This window comes from Choloepus didactylus, chromosome 4, assembly GCF_015220235.1.
Source record: "Choloepus didactylus isolate mChoDid1 chromosome 4, mChoDid1.pri, whole genome shotgun sequence".
Classification (NCBI taxonomy): domain Eukaryota; kingdom Metazoa; phylum Chordata; class Mammalia; order Pilosa; family Megalonychidae; genus Choloepus; species Choloepus didactylus.
This window is the reverse complement of record NC_051310.1, coordinates 151,418,464-151,438,817: the sequence shown is the minus strand read 5'-3', so window position 1 is coordinate 151,438,817 and position 20,354 is coordinate 151,418,464. Positions and strand designations below refer to the sequence as shown.

General features: G+C 38.0%; 1 pseudogene; it reads right to left on the bottom strand.

Moving 5' to 3' along the window:
* Positions 1-17,882: 17,882 nt before the first annotated feature.
* LOC119532887 lies at positions 17,883-18,664 on the bottom strand (annotated as a pseudogene).
* Between the last annotated feature and the right edge of the window lie 1,690 nt (positions 18,665-20,354).

Below are 20,354 nucleotides of genomic sequence, written 5' to 3'. Positions count from 1 at the left end.
ATCTATTCTGTTTGGAGTACACTGCACTTCTTGGATCTGTAATTTATATCTTTCATAAGAGATGGGAAATTTTCATTGATTATTTCCTCTATTATTGCTTCTGCCCCCTTTCTCTTCTCTTTCCTTCTGGGACACCAATGGTACATACATTCTTGTATTTCATTTCATCCTTAAGTTCCCAGAGACATTGCTCATATTTTTTCATTCTTTTCTCCATCTGCTCCTTTGCATGTAGGCTTTCAGGTGTTTTGTTCTCCAGTTCCTGAGTGTTTTCTTCTGCCTCTTGAGTTCTGCTATTGTATGTTTCCATTGTGTCTTTTGTCTCTTGTATTGTGCCTCTCATTTCCATAGATTCTGCTAGTTGTTTTTTTGAACATTCAATTTCTGTCTTGTGTATGCCCAGTGTTTTATTTATAGCCTTTATCTCTTTTGCCTTATCTTCTCTAAACTTTTTTAATTGATTTAGCATTATTTGTTTAAATTCCTGTATTTCAGTTGAAGTGTAAGTTTGTTTCTTTGACTGGGCCATAACTTCATTTTTCTTAGTGTAGGTTGCGGTTTTCTGTTGTTTAGGCATCTGACCTCCTAGGCCATCCCAATCAGGTTTTCCCAGACAAGAACAAGCTCAGGTCACAGAAGGAGGAAATATTCAGTGTCCAGCTTCCCTGATGGTTTTTCTTAGAGGATTGACACACCTTGTGCTTTTCTGCCCTGCAGATGCTGCCTGTTAGCCTGTCATGGGCCGGTGTAAGAGGGTGTGGCCCGTGGCTCTCCTCCTCGGTGCTCTGGGGTCTGGTTCAGAATGTAAGGCAGGTAGAAGAGCTGGGCTCCTCCTTTCCTCTTGGAAAGCTATGGCCCCTCCAGAGAGGTCATTTGCATATAAATAGACTGTTTGTTTCTCTGACTTTGCTGGTTAGAGTGCTGCGATTTTAAAATGGTTGAGGCTTTCTCTACTGCAAAGAGCTGCAAGCTGAAAATGGCTGTCTTTCTCAACTGAGCTGCCCAGGTTGACAGAGAGAGAAAGAGACAGAAAGCTCCCAGATTCACCCTTCTGCCAGAGATAGCACCTGATATCTGGGCTCCCCGTCCTGAGACAGATATGTCCCCTGACTCTCCCAAGGTCAGTCATCATCAAAAGCCTCTGTCTGCTTGTTGGGGATTCGCTGCCTGTATTGAGCAGTTAACATTAAAACCCCAGTTGGGTCTGGGCCGAGGTACACTCGCTTGTTCAGAGTTCTGTTCTCTAGCACCGTGAGGCTTCCTTGAGGGAGGGGCTCTAGGCTTTCAGAGTGGGTGTGCAGTTTTTAGTTACAGATTTTATGCTGCAATCTCAGGCATTCCTCTCAATTCAGGTTGGTTTATGATGAGTGGACAGTCACAGTTGTCTCCCCACAGTTATTCCAGGTTATTTACTAGTTTTTCAGTCATTTATGAATTGTTCCAGGGGGACTAATAATCTTCCACTCCTCTCTATGCTGCCATCTTAGCTCCTCCCACAATTAGAGAGATTTTTAAATCTTAATTCTCTTGTTTCATCCTTGATTCATCCAAAGTTCACTGAATTTCTCATCATTTATCTGGAAAACAGGAGAAAATAAGGATGCAGGCCAAGATTACTCTGGCTAGATTTTCAAGCAAATATTTCATGGATATTCTCTTGGAGGTCACAGAAAACAGGTATGTGGATTTTGTAAAATAATTACACATTATTTTCTATACTACTTTTTTCTATAATCTAAAATACTTATAGATAAGAGCCCTGTAACTATAGGACTCATGGCCCTTTTTTTTGTAGCAATTCTTGCAACAAAGTTAACATTGAGTTAGAACAGTTAAAAGACTCCAAGAAGTTTGCATTTATACTTTTCAAAAACAATCCAAGCTTTTGGATTTCTGCTGCAGCATTCACACAGGTTGGTCCTTATAAAAGATCCTCTTTCACTTTTACACAAAAAAAGGATTATTATATATCCCCTTTAGTCATTTTTTCTCCCTCTCTCCCTCGAGGTGCTGCCAGAAGAACATCAGGGGCAATCACAGTGCATCACACAGTTCAACGGTGCATTTTACTTCAAAGATGAGCTCAAAAGGGAAAGGACCTCACTGAATCCCCTGGTGTGGCTTTCATTGCAGCAGTGACTCCTCTGGTTTGCTGCTCACCCAACACCTCACATTAGCTCTGGATTTTAAAAACTAGATGCAACATTCAATGTCAATAACTGCTTCAAGGGTTTCTGGATGTCCCCTTCTCTCACAGGTGCTTATTTAAGTGGCAGTTAAAATTCACTTTAACAAAACCCAATGCTTCCCATTCACCCATTAAGGAGAACAACACTCTTATTCCTCAGATGTGTTGGTTTTAAAAGCTACTCCCCTTGACACAACCTAAAGGCCACCCAGGCGGGAGATTAGTTCTCTTTGGACAGTCCCTTTGCCTTCAGACTTCAGTGTGTCTAAGACTCACCTGGGGTCTTCTTTAGCACTCAGGTTCCCAGGACCCTCCCTCAAGTCTACCCTATGCCAGGCATGGGGTTAGAAGATTTCATATGCAAAATACATTACATTTTTCAAGTAATGAAAGAAAATCATGGAGGACAAGAGTTTAGATTTGGCTATAAATCAGCTTGGGGTTTTATTCTATTTCAACAGAGTAGGATGGTTCTAATGGATATGTCTATTCTGAGTATTGTTCTAGTTATTAAATTATGTCTTCTCTTCACTCCAATGAACATTAGGTTCATCACCATTTGGACTTATTTCTTAAATGATCTTGTTGCTTTAAGCACTTTGCCTGATAAGTTTTACTCTAGAGTTAGTTTCTTGGTAAAGCATGACTTCATGAAGAAGTGTTTGATTTTTAGAATCTTTGAGATACAAGATTAATGAAGCTTTGTACTTCAGGAGCTCACAGGTTAGTTATTAAAAAATCCAGGAAGTATAATATGGCAAGACGATATCCCAAGGGCAGAATTTTAGGCCCAATACTTTTTAGCTAATTAAATAAATAAACTGTCATCCTATGATGATAGTGATGATTCTGCACTTTCCTTCTTTAGTTAGGCTCCCTATGATTCCCTTCAGGACCACGCTCTATTTTCTGAGCTTTGTGCACATTGATCCAGAGCCACAAGGTGGCAGGATAAGCCTCCTCATGTTATTCAAACTGAATCACTCCTTGGGTTTGTGTGTAGCACATTCACTCTGCCTGTACTCCACAAACTGATACTGGGAGTAATTTAGCACAAATGTCTAGAGCAGTGCTATGTAGAGTAGCTAGGTTTCTTCTATCATATCTGCTCTACACTCAATACCTATCTCAAGGACACTTCAATTTTTGTACTTCGGAAGAGCTCCTGGAGTATGTGGGGATTTATGCTACATTTCAAAATGTTTTGACACTCCATAGATTTTCACATTGAAAACCTGCTGATTTTCTGTCATCTTGGTGGCTTATATAGCTTCCTGAATATAAACCTCTTGATATTACAATATCTGGGTTCTTCCTAATCTGTCTCAATCCCTTTACATTTAGTCTAAGCTGAAATGTACCTCAGAAATCATTCCTCCATGAAACCACATCTCTCAAGGAAGCTGTTGGAGAGGCACTGCCAGAAGAACATCAGGGGCAATCACAGGGTATCACCCAGTTCACCAGTGTGTTTTCTTCAAAGATGAGCTCAAAAAGGAAAGGATCTCACTATATGTCTTGGTGTGACTTTCACTGCAGCAATCACCCTTTCTGAAAAAGTTGTTTTTTCCACAAATTCTGCACACATTTCCCAACTACACCTTTAGGCTTTTCATGTTTTTTTTGCATTACTTGTCAACCCTTCCCACATTTTTTTCTCTTCTCTTTCCTTTCTTTTCTAGCCTTCTCTTTGTTGACTTCTAACATTACCATGGCAACCGAGGCTCTATGACATCTCCAGTGAGCTCATTGTCTGACTTCTGCTCCATGTGACTTTAGTAGGTAGCTGGCTTCAGGCCCTGTGTGTGGTTCAACTTCAGAAGCCTGAATGTGCCAGGATAATGCTAATTCACTAGCAGTAAGGTCATTCACTGTCAGGAAAGATGAGTTATTTTAGTGTGAAGGAAAAACAAAAAACAATCCTTCTTTGGATGAAGAATCAGTTAATGTAAACAATGGACTATCATTAATAGGAAAATTATAGAAATATTCTGTCATCATTTGTAACAAATGCAGCATTCAAATGCAAGTTGTTAATAATGGGATGAAATATCTGGACTCTGTCTTTTCTGCAGTTTTTTTTTTATAAAACCACAACTTTTCTAAGAAAAAGACAAAAGTTTGTGAAAAATAAAATGAGTTAAGCTAAAAGTACCTGAAGCAGTTCAGGTGCTAATTAGGTTTCTGGATTTGGTCACTGGGTAGAAACTAGCTCCTGAAAGTATGGAATGAAGTGGCCATTTGAAGTGAACTCATCTTCCTCAGCACCTCTTTTCAGGTCAGAAAAGTTTGGGGACATCACAGGCTCTGTCATGGGTCTGGTCTCTGTGAACAGTGCAGCTCAGGACACCTGGGACCTGCCCTTTCACCCTGCCTTCTCAGGAGTAATGTGCAAGGCTCTGAAGTTCCTCATGCACCCATCTTGGAAAAATAGTTTATGATCTTTTGAAATTGGCATACCTTAGAGTTTGATTTTACCACTTTGGTCCTGTCCTTCCCTGCTCCCATGTAATATGTTTGTACCTTACCTAGTTAATTTTCAATGAGACTGAATTTAGTGCAATCTTTCTGAATCTTTTTGAGAGTCTCACACCCATCTTTGATGTAACTGTTCATATTTTAGATTTTGCTCAAGACAGAGTGGTGTATATCTAAGCCAGAATATATTGGGCAAAGTTGATATTTTGAAAGATTGGGGCAATTGCCTATGATAAGTGAACAGTGGAAAGATCTTTACAAATGCCTATCTTGGTGGAATTTTATGCTGAAAAAGTCTTGCATGCATAGCTCTCTCCACTCTTTCCACCTCTTCTGCCCCTTCTATATATGTAGTCTTTAGAAACATGATCTGTGAATTCTTTCCCTTGTTGAGGTCTCTCTGAAGGTTACTTTTTAAATTTAATTTTATTGAGATTCTTCACATACCATACAATTGTCCAAAGATCCAAAGTGCACAATCAATTGCCTATGGTAGCATCATACAACTGTGTATCCATCACCACAATTATTTTTTTTCCAATTTTTAGAACATTTTCATTACTCCAGAAAAGAAATAAAGGCAAAAAAAGAAAACTCAATTTCTACCATAACCCTAACCACCCTCCCTCCATTATTGACTCAAAGTATTGGTATAGTGCACTTGTTACAGTTGATGAAAGAATGTTAAAATACTGTTAACTGTAGTACATAGTTTGCAATAGGTATGTATTCCCTATATAGTCCTCTATTATTAACTTCTAGTTGTAGTGTCATACACTTGTTCTAGTTCATGAAAGAGATTTCTAATATTTGTACAGTTAATCACGGACATTGTCCACCACAAGATTCACTGTTTTATACATTCCCATCTTTTAACCTCCAACTTTCCTTCTGGTGACATACATGACTCTAAGCTTCCCCTTTCTACCACATTCACACATCATTCAGCACTGTTAGTTATTCTCACAATAACATGCCACCATCACCTCTGTCCATTTCCAAACACTTAGGTTTAACTTAGTTGAACATTCTGTTCATAATAAGCAACCACTCCCCATTCTTTAGACTTGTTCTATATCTTGTTAACTTATATTTCATGTCTATGTGTTCACATATTATAATTAGTTCATATCAGTAAGGCCCTGCAATATTTATCCTTATGTGACTGACTTATTTCACTCAATATGGTGTCCTTAAGCTGTCTTCCTCAACCCATCTTCCTCAACCCATCATTTTTTTTGTTTTTTTTTTAAGACAGTTTTTTTCACCCACCATACTTTCCATCCTAAATAAACAATTGATGGTTCCCTGTATAGTTACATATTTATGTATTCACCACCATCACCACTATCTATATAAGGACATCTCTATTTCTTCCACAAAGAAGGAAATAAGAGTCAAAGAAGGTAGAGAGACAAAAGAAAAAGAAAAATAAAGAGAAAAAAAATGACAGCTAAAAAGCAATGAAAGGAAAGAAGGAATTAAACTAAAATAGAATAAATAGTCAGACAACATCACCAATGCCAAGAGTCCCATATCCCAGCCTTATGTCCCCCTCTTATAGGCATTTAGCTTTGGTATATTGCCTTTGTTACATTAACAGAAGCATAACACAATGTTTCTGTTAACTATAGCCTCCAGTTTGCATTGACTGTACTTTTTTCCCCAATGCCATCCTATTATTAACACCTTGCAAGGTTGATACTCATTTGTTCTCCCTCATGTAAAAACGTATTTGTACATTTTATCACAATTCTTGAGCACTCTAGGTTTCACTGAGATATAAAGTCCCAGTCTTTATCTTTCCTCTTTCCTTCTGGTGTTCCACATGCTCCTAACTTTTCTCTTTCAACCATTCTCACAGTCATCTTTGTTCAGTGTCCTTACATTGCTGGGCTGCCAACACCCAAAACTGTGTTCCAAGCCTCTCACTCCTGTCTTTTCCTTTCTTTCTGTATTTCCTGTAGTATTTCCTGTAGAGCAGGTATCTTGTTCACAAACTCTCTCATTGTCTGTTTGTCAGAGAATAATTTAAGCTTTCCCTCATACATGAAGGACGCTTTTGCTGGATATAGGATTCTTGGTTGGTGGCTTTTCTCATTCAGTATCTTCACTTCCTTCTTGCCTCCATGGTTTCTACTGAGAAATCGACACATAGTCTTTCTTATCAAGTTTCCTTTGTAGGTGATGGATCACTTTTTTCTTGCCACTTTCAGGATTCTCTCTTTGACTTTGATGTTTGATAATCTGATTATTAAGTGTCTTGGTATAGGTCTATTCAGATCTATTCTGTTTGGGGTATGCTGCACTTCTGGGATCTGTTATTTTATATCTTTCATAAGAGATGGGAAATTTTCATTGATTATTTCCTCTATTATTGCTTCTGCCCCTTTTTCCTTCTATTCTCCTTCTGGGACACCCATGACATGTACGTTCACGTGCTTTGTGTTGTGATTCAATTCCCTGAGATGTTGCTCATATCTTTCCATTCTTTTTCCTATCTGTTCTTTTGTGTGTAGGATTTCAGGTGTTTTGTTCTCCAGTTCCTGAGTGTTTTCTTCTGCCTCTTGAGATCTGTTGTATGTCTGTTGTATGCCTCCATTGTGCTTTTCATCTTTAGTGTTTTGCTTTTCATTTCCATGGATTCTGCCAGTTGTTTTTTTCAAACTTTTGATTTCTCCCTTATGTTCGCCCAGTGTTTTCTTTATATCCTTCATCTCTTTTGTTTTATCTTCCCTGAACTCATTGATTTGGTTTCTGATTTGATTTAGTATATTTCTTTGAATGTGTTTAATAGATTGTTTCATTAAAGTGAAACAATATCTCAACTGTATCTTGATTGAGGAGTAAGTTTGTTCCTTTGACTGAGCTATATCTTCATTTTTCCTAGTGTAGATTGTAGTTTTCTGTTGTCTAGGCATCTAGTTTCTTTGGTTATCCCAATCAGATTTTCCTAGACAAGCACAGGTTCAGGTCTCAGAATGGGTTTGTTTTCAGGGTGTATCTTAGAGGAATGATAGACTTTCTTGTGAGGTCTCTAGTTGCTGTGCTTTTCCTAACCTGTGCAGCAGGTGATGCTGGTCAGCCTGTCACTCCTGAGTGATGTAAGGAGGTGTGGCCCTTCAGTTTTTGTTTTGGCTGTTTTCCCCCAGGCTCTGGGGTCTGGTTCTGAAGAGAAGGTGGGTAGTAGAGCTGGGCCCCACCTCCTTACTCTTAGTGAAGATACACCCCCTAGGGAGTTGTCATCTGCATTTGAATTATCTCTCTGACTCTGTTATCTCCAGCCATCTGGGTCAGAGTGGTGAGAACTGAAAATTGCTAAGGGTTTCTCCTCTGAGCTCCTCAGGTTGAGAGAAAGAAAAAAGGACAAATAGCCCCCCTTTGGAGTCAGTACATGCCCTGCTCCCCGCTCTCCACCCCCCAGTTTCACTCTTCAGCCAGAGGTAGCGCTTGGTCTTCTGGGCTCCCCCTTCTGGGACAGATGAGTCTTCTGTTTTTTTAAGGTCAGTTATCACTAAAAGCCTCTGTCTGCTTGTTGGGGGTTTGTAGCTTGTATTCAGCAGTCTACATTTGTTAATTAAAATCCCAGTGGGAGCTTGGCTGAGCTATATTTACTCACTCAGAGAGTGCTGCTTTCTACCACAGTGAGATTTTGCATCTTAGCCTGCCATGGGGGGGAGGGGCTGTCAGTGTGGTTCCACAGCTTTTACTTACAGATTTTATGCTGCGATCTCAGGCATTCCTCCCAATCCAGGTTGGTGTACAATGTGTGGACAGTCACAGTTGTCTCCCAACCGTTATTCCAAATTATTTTGTAGTTGTTCCTGGTTGTTTATTAGTTGTTCTAGGAGACTGACTAAATTCCACTCTTCTCTATGCCACCATCTTCCCCCTCTCCAGTTATTTTCTTTTAACAAGTGTTTGTATTATTATACATGTGTAACTGCATGTTCATTAAAGAAAATCTTAATAAATCACATCGGCAAAAGAAAAATGATTTAACAATGTAATATTTGATATTGTCCCCTCTGTTTATATTTATAGTCATAGTAATATTTTTATTTAAATCATGAAACTTACTATACATGTTTTATTTATATTTCTTATAGTTAAAAATGGGTACATATACATGAGTATGTATGTGTATATATATGCCCATTTATCTATATACATCTACTTATATTTGTAATCTAAGTTTTTTACACAAATCTCCATGAGCATTTCCCATATTATTAAATATGCTACTACATAATTGTCAAGAGTTACATATTATTTCACTGTATAAATAGAGGATAATCTTTTTAAGCAATTATCTATTGTTGCCATTTAAATGGTGTGCATTTTTTTTCATCTACTGCAAGCAACTCTGGGATGATGTTCTCTTAGATTAAATTATTCGAAGTAGAATTGCTAAATAAAGTCTATATGATTTTTTGGCCTCTTTTGAATGTATATCTTCAGATTACACTACTGAAAGGTTGCTTGACTCCCATTATGAACAGAAAATTACCAGCCGTAGTAACTCATCGTTTTTATGGCTATTGACTTTCCAAGTTAGTCTGAACTAAAAAAACAATTAGTATTTTTTTGGAAATTTTGCCTTTTTTAAATGGATTGCTCATTCAAAAATTTTTTAGCTCATTTAGTCTTTAGTAGTATTTTGTCTTGTTGAGTGGAAGTAATGATTTATAATTTATAGATATTAGTCTTTAGCTATCCTTTATGTGATATTTACATATTCATTTCATTCATGTAATTTTCACCATATAAATATTAGTGTTACTTGGTCATATTTATTAATCTTTCCTCACAATTATATTTGATTACCTTTACCTGTATTTCATTTTAGGAAATTATCCACATTCATGATGACATACTTTGTCAGGGGTGTATTCTTCATCTCTGTTTTGTGAAGGGAAAACATTTACCTTTGCCTAGATTTTGTTATAAAGAAAGGAAACTGTCTCCTTTGGACAGTGAATATTCTGCTTACTCAGATGGTGAGTTGCCAAAGGACCCAGAGGTGGTAAGGAAATTGAAACTAAATGAGGAACAGTGGTTAATCAAACTGGAACAAGGATTTAATACTAAATTTCCTTAGGAACTGTCCCATCCCTTCAGTGACAGATCCCTTTTTGTGTTTCTTTCTATTCAAGGATGATGGTCAGCTGTGCTTGCATTGAAAATACTGAAGTAACTCCATAGCAGTTGGTGACTAGCTCTTCCCCTGTCTCCTGAGAGCTCATCCCTGCCTTCATGCCTCACCCTCCTTTGGGAGACCCTTGGCCACCCCTGACCCAGCAACTAAAGAGTTAAGTATTAATACCTGGAACACGGGGCACTAGGAATGGGGTCCACGCTGACTGGACAGTACTTGTGCCATAAAGATTGTTAAGTATTTTGAATATCACCAGCACATCCATTAAATAAATAGAGATAACTCTTGGACTGTCAAGGTGAGTTTTTTTAACCTATATTTTCTTTAAACTCCCTGCAGTGATTTTTAACTTCTTGACTTGAAAGGTTTAGTTGGAATCATAAGAAAGGTCTGGTTTTTTTCCAGGAATAGTCCTACCTCCTGGGAATATGGGCTTGTTAATTCTTCATTAAGTTGTAACATCACCAATGTATATGCCCCCTTCCCTTTCCCTAGGTGATTTTACTCATTCTTCAGCTCTTAAGTATAAAATTTTTAGGAATGCTTCCCCTACTTTGCAGACTAGAACCAATTTGTCACTTCCAATCTATTGTATAGTATTAGAGCTTTATCTACTTTTCTTTAACAACACTTAACATTTTAATTTAACGTTTATTTATCAAGCTATTTTATTTACAGTTTAGGATTTACACTAGAATGTAAGCACCAGAAGAATAGGCTGGATCCGGTTTGGAGGGGTAAAAGACTAAAGTTCAAGTTTCTGGAGAAAGAGAAAGTAAGTTTTGGCATGAAGTCTCAGAATATGTTTGAGAGGATGGGCTCAAGGCAATAGTGGAGAGGTTGGCCATGAAAAGGATGAGGAACTACAAATTTTCTAAGCTGGAAAGTGTAAAGTGGGAAGTAAATGCATGAATTGGGATGGGAACATTCATGTGTTGTGATTGTGAAAGGCATAACTGAGGGAGGAGAACACAGTTAAAACTTGTTTCAGTTTAGGTTTTCTGAATCGTAACCTGAGATGAGTTCCTGAAAGCATAGTTTATTTTGGGTTCCCTAGGACGGAGGAATACAGAACAGAGAGAGTAAGACTTGGAATCAGGGAAAGCTATGTCAGTTTGTATTATTCAAGTCTCTAGGGTAGGCAGTTGGGACTTGATTTGGCCAGGAGTTTGAGACGTTGGAGTGTTTATCCAATGGCTACCTCCACCACTAGTTGATGTTTGTCTTTGGAACATCAATCCCCTTATATTCTGGCTGCATTTGTCTAGCTGACTGGGCCAAGAGACATCGGGTAAGGACCCAAGGCAGAAAGTGAAAAGACATACGTTGCTCTGGAGTTGAACACTGTCACAATCAGTCCAAGTTTGCCACTGTCCGGGAAGCTGCAACTGAAATTAGAGGTAAGCTGAATGGATGTAATGTAAGACACCAAAAGCTTTTGCTGTAGTCCCCATTGGCACTACTCAGCTCCACTTGTTCCCTGTAACATGTCCTCTCTGTTTGATTCCTTAAGGAATTAGAAGCCTGCAATCTATAAAAATGATTTAATAAATGGCCATCACATATATTCAGCCCTACCCTCTTTCACCACTCCTTACAGATGAATCTCATCTTCCATCAGAAATTCAGGTGGTGTAAGAGGCCTGCCAACTGGGGCACCTAGACCTTCATCTCTGAAAATTCTGTTCACAGGGTCCCCTTGCCTTGTCAGGCTGTGCATTCCTCATTTTCTTGTTCAATGGAATTACTGGGCATGAAAGCACTGAAAGAAACCGTTCTGAGCCCTCTGAGTTCCAGCTAATTTCCTCCTTGTCCCTGTTGTATAGCAGCAACCATTGAAAATTAGAATAGTGACTTCTTTGTCTATTGTTTTGCCAGCAAGAGAATTCCAAATAGAAGCAGCCATAATTTCAAGTTCAGTAGAACCCATTCTGGGTCCCCTGGTACAAGCTTCCCCCCTCCCGTCTTAGTAACCATGGTTTATCCAAGAGATCCTATTGTCACAGAAGCAGTAAGAGCAAATCCTGCAAGTGGATCACTGAGAATTATGGGAAGAGGAATCAAATTTACTTCCACTCATTGGTTGCCATTGTGTTTTAGTTATTGGGGTTTCAGCCCCCTTTACTGGCCATTGATTAGATAAATATAACTCATGAAGACATTGTGGTGAACAAACCTCAGAATTTACAGGATCACATTCCCAAGTTGATGTCATCACTTATCTGAGTTTGTTCTTGGCAATCGCCTCCTATCTCACACCATCCAGGATAAATTGGACAATATCTTGACTCATTTGTCATTTTCACACCTTGAGGAGCTATTACTGGTATTATTCCATAGAGGCCAAAGATGCCACTAAACAGTATACAATGAACAGGACATCTCTTCACAGCAAAATATTGTCCATCCCAAAATACCAATAATGCTGAGTTTGAGAAACCTTGGTTAGCCATTAATAGTACCTTCCAGTGTTCAAGTAAGTAGACTGCTTCTGGGTGAAAGCCTTGATCATGTCGTCCATTGTTTCACTTCCTTTGTTTGTAATGCTATGTGAGGAACCCATATTAGTAAATCAGGCATTCTGTAATCATGAGGATAGTGGTGCAGGCAGAGGCTCTGCAAAATGAAGCCAAACCCATATCCAGGAAAAAAAAATAACCATGAAAGGACAAATCTTTGCACCCTCCAGAATGAAAGGATTTTGATGTAATTAACTTGCCACCAGTTGCTGGTTGTTTTCCTTAAAGAATGGTGTTTATTTGAATGTTTAACATTGGTTTCTGCTACTGATTGGATGAAAAAAGAGTGCCAGTGGCTGTATCAGCCTTGGTAAAAGAATGCCCATATTTTGTGGCTGATTGATCACCTCTAGCTCTGCCACTCTCCTTGTGGCCACTTTTTGGAAGCACTGAGGTGAATGAGGACAGAGCTGTCTGACATCTACTGGATAACTCATCCTTTCTGCCTAACTATTGTGTGCCTCCACTGTGGGACATAGTTTCTGAAGGGCCCTGATTTGAGCCACAATGATCTGCATACATTGTGCTCAGTCTCAGAGGTCCATCCACAAGTCTTCTCCTCAGACATCCTTGTCTCTGATCTTCCTGTCTGGTTCTTTTTGTTACCCTGGCCAATCGTAAAGCCTTTTGCAATACCCTTTCTTCTTTGTGTATTCTTATCTTGTATAGTGAGCCATTTCTTCCGTAATACAAAGTGGACACAAAATGGATTGCTCCTAGATCATCCCATTGTGACTATTTTCTCCACCACTACACTCTATGTCTTAGAGGGATGGCTGTGCAATAGTAGCCTATTTTTGCCTTGCACCAATATATTCAGACAACACATCTGTGAACCAAGTCTTAGGTTCTTTTGTTCCTTCACTATGGTTTGGATAGATATGTTTAAATGAATGACTACAGAACAAAATAAAGTCAAAATGAAAACAATGATGTTAATTAAATATTTTATAGAAAGAATTTTAAGAATGTTTATGTCATTATTTAAATAAATCACACAGTACTAATGGTAAACCCAATATTGCACCAGAAGCTGTCGCTTAAACTGGATTTTCACAAATCAAAGTATGCCCTGATTAATGCTGGCTCTTTATATTTAACTCTCATCTGTACTATAAACTGGGCAATTAATTCACTTTAAATTCCTAATCCTTATCTCATGCATTCTCTGTATAATTGCTTACTAGTCAGTTTAGGCTATTAGTTTGTTCCTTGAAGATCCTTAAAGCCCACTTCTCCTTCCTCATAGGTTGAGGTGAACTTCCTTCAAATGAGAATCTTTTTCAGTCAAAATCTCCCTGTGAACAATTATTGGCTTGCAGTGTTAACCCCACAAGTAATCTATGATCTCTATCACATGTGTATAAGTCTCTATAGCTCAGTAATACAAAGCAGGCTTCTGTTTTGCTTTCAAAATACAATTTATATATAGTGAGACTGATTAACTTTTGATATTAATTTCACTTGTTAAAACATGTTTCTATTAAATAAGACTACTGCATCTTATGGTGAGTGGTGTTTATGTTGATAATAGGTCCTGTTATAACAACAATAGTAAGAATCACTCATATCTCATTAAGATAATTTACACCTGAGAAATGGAGTCTGGTGTCATCTCCTTGTTCCTGAGGCTAAAGGTTATTAACACTTTTTGCACTTACATGAAGGTTTTAATCATTTTAAGTTGTAAAGCACTAGAATACATTATTTATACTCAATATGAACATTATTTTAGAAAACAAAACTAAGAAAAATTTGACTAATATGAAAAACATAGAAAAATAATGGCTTTACCAGTCCATCTCAATCAAATCATTATAAATAACTTGCTACATTCTTTTCCATTTTTCCCATTCCTAACCTATTTCTAATCATAATATAACTATATAATTTTGAATATTATCTTTCTCACTTAATAGTATATCTTAAGCCTTTACTCACATTTCAGGACAATCTTTAAACTACTTTTTAAACTACTGGTAAAGTATTCTATCTTGTTCACTATGCTACTGTGTTCTTAACACTTTATCTATTGGTGGATGGTTAATTTAGTTACAAATTTGATCTTTTTGAAGGGTTCATCTTCGATGAAGAAATTTGAAGAATTGAATTGGATACGGGGAAATGCAGATGTTATAAAGGAGAACGGGTCTGAGGAAAGAGTACAAAACCCAGAAGTTAGAGCCCCTGTAGTACTTTGTCTACTTATGTTTCTACCACTGGTATTGTTGGGAAGACACCAAGGCCCCAAAACAACACATGCTGCTCTGACACAGATCTTGGGTCCTAAATAAGCTCTAGGCTGCAAGAAAATTTCCCTAGACCATTTATAGGAATGTAAGATACAATAAGTTTGGACATGTATGCATGTATATAGGTATGTATGTTCTTATGCATGTATTAATTTTTCCTTGAAGGGTTAGGCATGCATCTAGCATATTGGTTTTGAAGCAGTTTTAGTTTTGGGGATAGGGTCTCTCACTACGTTCCTTTCATATTATGCTGCTGAAGGCTCCTCAGTGGCTGCTTCAGGAACAGCACTGGACTCCAGACCAAAGTCCCTTTATGCTGACACACTCAGTTCCTGAAGCATGACCCCTTCTCACTTCACTCACAGGGCAGAATTAGAAATAAAGAGCAAGCCTTCCTTAACACTGTCAAGTTGAAAGTTTTGAGTTAAAATTTTAGAAATATTTTTATTCTGACAAGAAAAAAATAACATGCTTATCACCATAAATTTACAAAATACATAAAAAGGCAGAGCAAAATCATTTGATTTCACTGCCCAGAGATTGCAACTGTGAAGTTTTGTGGTACTTCTTTCCTGTAACTTCCTAATTATCAAATAAATTTGGAAACAATTTTATATATCTTTTATACTTTGAAAAAAATTAAATTTAGCATTATATTGTTAGCTCAAGTTAGAAAATAAATTCCAAAACATGATTTTTAATAGCTGTATGATATTCTATACTCTGGATATACTGTAATTCACAGTCTCCAATTACTCAACATTTGAATTGGTATTATTTTCAGATTAGTATTACTATTTTATTGGTTTCATTAAATTTAGAAGTGTATTTGGGATGACATGACAAATGTACTAATTTATTCATGTCTAGAAACATGGTGTCTGTCTCATTTGTTCATGTCATTTTACAAATGTTTCAAAGTAAGTATTTACAGTTTTCTTCATATGCAATTCACCTATTTTGGGGGAATTTATTTCAAGATATGTTACATTTTTTGTTGCTATTACCGAAGGGATTTTCCTTTCAGTATATTTTTCTTTCTGTTTATTACCTTTTGTATATTTACTTTGTACCTGGCTATGGTTCTAAAGTCTCATTGATGATCATTTATATTTGATATCTATTAATCTTTGTAAAGAAAAATAGGCAGAAAAATAAATATTATGGTGAAAACAAAATTCTGAGTTTCAATTCAAGAGATAATTGATGGACACTGATATGCTGTTTTGATCCCTTCCTTCTTCTACCCCTTTCTTTAGGAGGATTGGAGGGTTAAAACAACTGCCTTCCCTTCTCATTCAATATTTCTGATGAGAAAGTGTAGTCAAGTCTAACTGCAGCTCACTTCTTCCCTCCTCTACTGAGGGTCATTGTATCAGGCTCTGCAGGTTGTCCTAGTGTAAGGGAGCCTGGCCCAAAGCGAGACGATGACTGTCCCCAGCCTTTGCCCCAGATGTCACAATGTGCGCTCTGTTGTAGACACGGCCCCCTGGGGTGTGTGTTAGTTTCCAAGAGCTGCTGTAATCAGTTACCCTGTATGGCTTCTCTCACAACCCTGGAGGTCAGAAGTCTGAAATCAAGGTGTTGACAGGGTTGGTTTCTTCTGGAGACACTGAAGGGGAAAGATTTCCATGCCTCTCTCCTGGCTTCTGGTGGTTGATGTTTCTTGGTGTGTAGAAGCATCACTCTGATCTCTACCTCTGTCATCACGCGGTCTTCTCTCCTGCACTTCTGTATGGGTTCTCCTCTTTTTACGAGGTGTGAGTCATTGATTTAGGACCCATGCTAACCCAGGATGATTACATCCTGAGATCCTTAACTAATCGCATCTGCAAAGACCTTATTCCCAGGTACTAGAGGTTAGGACTTGAATTTTTTTTTTTTTTTTTTTTTTTTTTATAATTCAACATTTCTACAGTGTACTTTCTAAAATTTGGAGAAAGGCACTGCTGGTCAAACCTTGAAGTTGAGAAGCCACTTTCTGATATGTGATTTTACTGGCTTGCATTGGCCCTCCACATAAGTATTAAATTACGCAATGCTTTCATTCCACAGAGTGTGCATCTCCCTTGCATAGCTAAAGTGAGGATACCTTTTTCTTCTCCTATGGAATAGGGCACAATTTTACTAGTAGATAAGATTGTGCCCTTTCAGAGTAAGATTTATATACTAAAGTGCAATCTGCTAATTCCAAGTTTCTGTGAAAATTACCTGGAGAATAACATACCTCATTTCAGACACTGGCCCATACTGTTCTATGTCTATTCTCTGATATGTACCCTCCATCTTCTCTGTATGACTAGTGTTCTTTCTAATCCATGTTTAGAGAAAAGGCCTTTTTAAATCATAAAACACTTAAAATATGAATCGTTACTATTTACCTAAGTTTTTTCCCTCCCTGCCTTCCACTTTTTCCTTGCTCCCTTGCTCCAGGTGATCCCACCTCCACATCTTAACTCTACTCTTTTTCACTGTATTTATTTATTTATTTTTTGTATTGAGTGTTCGTAGGTGGTACTAAGATAAAGAAGGAAGGTATCAAGTCTACACTGAGAAAGAATCTTAGATCCTTAAGGGCCTCCATGTGGACGGCATCATTCTGAATAAGAAACAAGAAGATTTTCTGGTCATTCTTGTAGGAAGAGTCTGTGATGGGAGAGGCTGACCAAGTGCAATGAGAGAGATTGGGTTTTCAGCATCATGGCCCTTCCTCTGACACCCTGCCCGAATCTACAGTCAGGTTAATGTACCCACACAAAGCTGGAGGTGACAGCTATTTTGGATAAAATGCTGAAGGGGATAGTTCTCACATCCAGCTTGATGCTATCAAAAGAAGATAGCAGGAAAATTCAAGAGTGGGAAGACAGAAGCAGACATGCACATGTTTTTATGATTTGTGTGGGCAAGTGTGTATGTGTGCATGTGTTTGTGTACATAGGGAGATAGTACAGTGGGGGTACTTTAGGCTTTTAATAACTGTGAAATTAGGGGTTAGAGGCAAATTTACCTAATTCTGCAAAGGTTGGAATATGGTCAGTTGATATCTAGGTTATAGAGAGTTTTGTCTTGAAAATCTGCCTGATAATGTCTGGGATATTCCTGTTTCCATGCCAAACACACAGGAATGTTAATACAATAAAACCTAGGACAGATGATTTATGCAAGTATTTTTAAGCAGTTATTTGTTATTTGATTCATTTAAATAAATTCTCTCAAATATACTTAAGACCATTAACCTCCAATATTTTAATACCAACATATGTCTTACTAATACATGCATTTGGATTCTAGTTCTTGAGAAGTTCTTTTTGCCCAAATCCCAATGTCTTAAATAGTTTTTGCAGGGCTTTCTTCCTCTTCTTATTCCAGAGACTGTAGATCAATGGGCTGAAAAGTGGAGTCAACACAGAGTAAAATAAAGTCACATTTTTCTGGATCCCAGCTGGATTGTCATATGTTGGGCTCAGGTACATCACCATGATAGAGCCATAGAACAGGGACACCACAGCCAGATGGGAGCCACAAGTGGAGAAAGCCTTTCGCCAGCCTTCTGATGAGAGGACCCTCAGCACAGCTCTGATCACCAGTGTGTAGGAGCTGGTGATGAAGAGGAAGGTGGAGAAAATGAGGACTCAGTTAAAGATGCTACAGATGATCTCAGTGGCTGGAGCTGACACACAGGAAAACTTGTAAAAGGGTCCTGGGACACATAGGAAGTGATCAGTAGTATTGAGGTCACAAAATGGAAGCTGGGAGACAAAGTAAACTTGGAGGAGGAAACAGGAGAAGTAACACACCAGCAGCAGGTTCCCATTCTGATGCAGGGTTGAGCTGTCATGATGGTGGGGTAGTGCAGGGGCTTGCAGATCTCTAGATACCTGTCAAAGGCCATGGTGAACAAGAAGAACATCTCAGTGGTACCCATTGAGAAGAAAAAATAGAACTGGAGGAAGCATCCATAGAAGGGGATGGTGTTAGTCTCAGAGAGAAAGTTGGCTAGCATGCTGGGGACAGTGGAGGTGACATACCAGATCCCCAAGAAGGAAAAATTAGCTAGCAGGATGTGCATGGGGGTGTGGAGATTGTGGTCCCACCCCACAGCACAGATAATGCACAGGTTTCCAGTGAGTTTCAGCACATAGGTCACAGAGAAGAAAGAGAAGAGGAAGATCTGAATCTTCCAGGTACAAGGGAATCTTAGGAGAATAAATTTACTCACAGTGTCAGACAGATTATTCCCTCCTGAATTTTTTATTTTTTCCCCAAAACTGCAACAACAAGGCATTGCCATGTTACAAAAGATGCTACAGCAATTTTCTTATTACTTCTCTGAATTTCTTTAGAACTCAATTTGTGACATAGTTTTAGGTCACTCAAAGATTTTCTGCATTCTTTTCCCCAGTGGGATATTGGGAGGAAATAAGGACCCTGTGGGTGGGTGTGCTTATTACCGCATCACTCTCACAACTGTCACCACTAGGATCCATTAAACCTGCCTTTATTTAGTGTCCTCAGCATTACATAAAACAAGATAGACACTCTCCTGCTATTCAGGAGCCTACACTCTAGTTTCAAAATATCCATTTGGTTGAAAACTTTACAAAGGTATATGGAGGTTTAAGTATTTGTACAATTCAATCTCTGAGTGAATATAAATAAGAAAATATTGCAAGAATATACAGCCACCAAGCAAAGGGTTGTCTACTATTATAATCATAAATACTATCACATGCATAGTTTCAGATGGAGTTCCTTTACATGTAATACTGGGAAAGTTGGAACAGAGATAAGAAAAGAGACTTTTAATCAAGAATTGTGTACAGAAGGGCCAGTTCAGACATTTGTGTATCTTTCTTTAAAAATCTCAGCAAAAGAAATTCCATAATTTTCATTGTTAATTTATCCTAGTATTTAATAATTCCCCAAATATCTCCTTATTTTTAACTTAGTTCCTGTTGTAGTTAAAATTTTTGTTGTTGAAGAGGAATAAGCTTCATGCAGTATCACCTGGAATAAACATTTTTAAATGAAGTTGGCATGAATGGATGAGTTACATAATAACAAACTAGCATGATTCTCTTTTAACTGAAATTTATACCAAATTAGAGTGTTCAGGATTCAGTTCTCAGTTGAAATTTATTGGGTTCTGGACAAGTACCACATGATGGTATTCAATACACATTTTGCCACAGAGAAAGAGACATGCACATATGTTCTGTATCATTCAGAGCTCTTTGAAATTTGAATTACTTTAATTGAAGATTTGTGCATTAACTATTAATTCTCATTACTCTCTTATTACATTACCTGGGGCTTCTTGCTAGAGCATCTCCTGCTTGTTCTGACTTATGTTTTCTCAGGACCCAGTTCTTAGACCTTTTCTCTCCCCCAGCTGTACTCTTTCTGTAGGAGCTCTGTCATCTAGCCCTTCCCTTTCATAGTATCCTTGTGAGATGATGTCAAAATTTCTATCCCTATCCTTGACATTTGGAACTTGTATTTGTCTACCCAACTTCTTACTGGACATTTCTATTTGATATCTATTTGGCAATTTCAACATAAAGACTGAGTTCTTTATTGTTCTTACTCAAACTTGCTCTCCATATTTCTTCTCCATCTCAATAAATGTTAATCAGTTACTCAAGTCACAAACTTTATCCACATTTATACCACCTCTCTGAATATCACTTATCCAGATGATCAACAAATTCTCATGTTCAAGCATATTGAGAATCTGGCTAAATTTGATGATCCCCATT